This window comes from Vigna umbellata, chromosome 11, assembly GCF_029865625.1.
Source record: "Vigna umbellata cultivar VRB3 chromosome 11, Vumbellata_1.0, whole genome shotgun sequence".
In the NCBI taxonomy this organism is placed as follows: domain Eukaryota; kingdom Viridiplantae; phylum Streptophyta; class Magnoliopsida; order Fabales; family Fabaceae; genus Vigna; species Vigna umbellata.
Genome location: NC_142175.1, coordinates 13,079,825 through 13,084,552, shown reverse-complemented (window position 1 = coordinate 13,084,552; position 4,728 = coordinate 13,079,825).

Sequence of the window (4,728 nt, the reverse complement as noted above, 5' to 3'; positions counted from 1 at the left end):
CTTCATCCAATACTATGCAGCTTGAATTAAATAAAAGAAACTTTAACCCTTGAGCGTGCTGCTGGAACCGAGACGTGACACCTTGCTGCTAGCATTCTCTCATGCCGTTACAACACACCACTTCCTCCAAAATGTCAAAACGAATGCCTACTCCTATTTCCTTTTCCAAAGAAACGTCTCCGAAAACCAAGTGCCCCTAACCCCATAAACGTGTTATGAGATTGGCGATCCTCCATTCCAGCTCAAATTCCCGTGCACCATTCCACTTCTCCAGGACGTCACCGGGTTTGCTTCAAAACCAAAAAGAAAATACTGCACCGTGCTTGCTTATAAAGAAGAGAAATGAGAATGTGCTTCCTCTGTAACGTGTGCTTCATTCTAAAATCCCCTTATCCCGTGACACCTTTCTCCAAAGTAGAAAAGAAATGAGCTTCTAATTTAATTCTCAAACCGTGACATAGGGGATAAATTCCCAAGATGTGACCGTGAAGCTAGCATAGTGTGCCTCCATTCTGAATAAACAAAAATGAGCTTTTCTAAAAGAAATTGGATCCCCTCTCTTCACTGGGCTTCCCTCTCAAAACAAGTGGCGGCCCTAACACATCCCAGCTCTCTCCCGTAAAAGCCCTGGACGCGTCACTTCTACTCAATCACCGTGCTTTATCTAAAATAAAGAAAATGCATTGCTTGTGGATCTTAAAGAAAGGAAACGTGAATCTTCGTGGCAGCTGTGTGATTCTAACTTGAAGACGAAATCAGCCCTCCCATGTGCCATGAATCAGCGCTTCAGTTGGACGTGTTGCTCTCAACAACATTCAACCACTCCATTCATTTAAAACATGAATCAATAGTGCAATAAAAAAAGTGAAAATGCAATCAGGATTCAGCCAAAAGGAATAAAACATAAGCTCTTCTTTTTCTCCATTCAAGACAACGTTCTTCAAAAACCAAAGCGAGAAAAATTTTCCATCATCCATCAGGGGGTGGCGGCTGCCCTAAAGGTCATGTGTCACCTTTTAATAAGGGTGGGGTCCACACAAAAACCCTAAGGTGCCAAGTCATTCACCTCCACTTTTGGGTCTAGTCTACTTTACCAAAAATTGACCCAAAATGTGAGAGTTGATTCAAAAATTGTAAACTACTGAATTACAATTTAATTAATTCTAACATGTCTATGTGGAGAGTCTTGAATTTATTTGCATTCTTCCTGATGTCCCAAAATGTATCTCCAAAAGTTTCCCTGCAATCAATAATGAACATAATAAGCTCAGATAATTCAAATTAATTAAAATAAGAATTTCTGGTCAAATTAAGCACACTTAGCAAAAACGGAAAAATACTGGACATTTAAGCACAATTCCCTGATTAATTCTAGCACAATAAACTAGGTGAAGTCAAGAAATTATTGACTCATCAGAGAGATAAAACTTATAATTAGTGTGGCTATTACTAAAATGTTTGTGTGTTTGTAAGTCTGAAATCTATGCAGGAAATTAGAGATGCTTTTAAACAAGATATATTTTATCATCATAAAAAAGGAGGATATTGTTACCAATGAGTTAAATAATGCATGCTTTGAGCAAAGAGGGAAAACCCTAAGTAATGATGAAACATAGCATGTATCTCAAATAAGATGTTTAAACACAAATTCCATATATGAGAGCTTCAAAAGATTACATTGATTCCCCAACAACAATACAAAATTTAGTTCACCATATTCATGGTGAAACTAGATGAACAATAATGAAATAATGAAATATAAAACCCTAGAAAGATGAGTAGGTAGCCTAAGCATCCAAGATCTTCCTCCAAGGGGTGGAAAAGTGAGTGTTTGTTTCGTCTCCAGCCAAAGATACAAACTCTAGGACGTCCTAAAGCTTATATACTATTCGAAATATTACCGAAAAGTGGGCCTAAGCCTAAAAGACCACCGCTGAGCGGTACCAACACATAGTCAATTCTCCCCTCAGCGGAGCCAGCGGGTGTTCCTGAGTGCCGCTCAGCGGTAAACTGACGCTGAGCGGTACTTGCGGCTTCTCTTCTTTTGCACTTTTTGAGTTCTTTTCTGATTCCATCTCTATCCTTCTTCACTTCTTTCATCAAATTTACCTTAAAACCTGCATAAAACACTCAAATCAAGCATAAATCTGTCCAACTCTCCTATTTCTAAAAATATGAACAAAAGCATGATTCTGAGCTAGTTTCTAAGTTTTAAAGGTTGCTTTTAGTATCAATTTTAAGCATGAAAATAACAGTTTTTCAACAGTTATCACAACCCTCAACTTAGAATTTTGCTTGTCCTTAAGCAGACAAGATGTAACTCAATCTTCTACAAATCAATACAATGGTTCACTCCATTCAAAAATCCTCTTTTCAAGATAAGTAAGTACTTCAATTAAGCTCATGACAAAGACTTCAATCAAGACATGCACATGCTTTAGTGTTCACAAAATCACCTAATATCCAACAAATGCTATTTTTCATGAATGATCAATAAACTAAGCATGGATGTTCATGTGCTCATGGAATCTTTCCTCACTAGGTAAAGTGATTCACTCAAACACACAAGTGTATAAGAGGTAATCACTCATTCACTCTACTGTCACAATGTCACATGAATTGACGTTGCCTTTCATTTAACCACAATCAAATACATTCACAAACATGCATCATCACAAGGACTTTTCAATGGCTTATAATGTGGCTGGACTAAAAAGAAAATTGGTTTTTCTAGATCACAAAACCCTTGAGTTAAGAGAATCATATAGACACAATCGTTCTTATTTATTCCTAACTTTCTTTTGCATTGAGCTTTGCTTTGTCTTCTTTTCTTTCTTTATTCTTTTTCTTTCCTTTTGCACAAATCTAAGCTCTTAGCTCAATGCTTTCAATTTCCCTTTCATAACTTCCCAACAACCCCAAACATGAACATTTATCAATACCACAAAATATTTTCTACTTAACTCATGGTAAAGCTTTTCACAAGGGGTTTTCAAATCAAGTTCAAGGCTAAGGGTTCAAAGGATCGAACACATAATGCTCTCTTTTGTGGGCTAACCATGCATTTGGCTAATAAAAGGGTTACCAACAAAATGGCCTTGATCATATGATGCAAACAAGCAATTGATTCAATCATAGAAAACCTGGGCAAAATCATTCATGCTTTCAAAGTAATAGCATTCAATCACAAAAACTCTGGAGCTCAAAACCTCACATATAAGCTCATTCACATTCCACATACACATCCTGCTTAGCATTATAACCATAATCACAACATCATGCATTTGTTCACAAAGCTTGTGATTCACCTGTATAAACATATAATGTGCACATCTCAACATCAATCAATATCAAAGCATCATCAAGCATTACTTATCAAACAATCAACAATCATAAGCAAACCATCATAATAGACAAAGTTTCCAATTGAGTACATCAAACCCTATTCTAAAGACAAAAGCAAATAAGTTCAGAAATATAAAACCACACAAAAGCATAACTCCTGCTCTAGTGCTGATAGCATTCATCAGTAAATGCTATCTCAGCTCCTCATCAGTCTGAGTTGTCATCTGTATCCTCCTCTTCTTCCTCATCTTCAGCATCCTCAAATGCGTCATCTTCATTATCATCAGCATGATTGATGAGAGGGTCGCACCTCCCACAAAAGTTGTGCATAAAAGAATGCAGTACAGTGCTAGGAAGTGACTCCTAGGTCGTCTCTCAAGGACCAATTTGGGTTCAGTCTCAGATCAAACACGTAGTGGGGGGGAGTTTGTGAAAGGTTTGTGAATGCAAATGAAGAAATTAAAAAATGAAAATTAAACACAACCGAATATAAGTGAAAGCATTAAAATGCATGAAAACATTAAACCGAACAGTGTAACATATAAATATCCAGACACAATTCAAACTATTCAAACGACAATGTTGAGCTAACAAATTAAATGCACATTGGAATAAAGCTTGGAAATTGTAAAATAAAAATTACCACCGATTCAAACATCAACATAGACCTTTTTAGAACTAAAAGAGAATAACAGGCAATTCAAAGAAAATGTTTTTCTAAAAGAAAAATGCAAAGGGAAGCGTGTACACTTGATTGAAAACGCTTCCACCATCCAAGCTGGGCCATCATTCTCCAATCACCAAGTGCATACCAACACTGGAAGCTACATTCTCCCGTGAATCACCGTGCTTCTTTATCACTTTGACACCACACACCTACTCCCTTCAATCAGTGTTCCACCAGCTTGCACCGTTTTCATTCAATGATTAACTAAAGAATTAATAAAACTTCTAGACTTGACCGTGACAAGGGAATAAATTCCCATGACCGTGCACTACTTTGCTTCACCTAATCTACCTCTTCATTCTTAAACAAATAAAAGAAATACATTACTACACCTCCTGCTACCACATGTCCCATCATCTAGACTTTATCCTAATCTACTACTCATTCCATTAAAGCCAAATTAAATGCACCTTGTGCTGCACCAAATGAAATCCCTGTCCACACTTTCAAGTAAATCACCTTCTGAATAAAAATAAAACCGAGAGCCACGTGCACAGTAAAATGCTAGAATGAAAACTTTAATAAAAACAAAATGCTTGAAAAGAAAATATTGAAAATGGCATGTGTAATCTGCAACATAAAAATAAAGTAAGCTTTTTCCTCAAAATCTAAACATTCCCAGCCAAAGAAAAATCTAAACGGTCTTCTTCATCCAA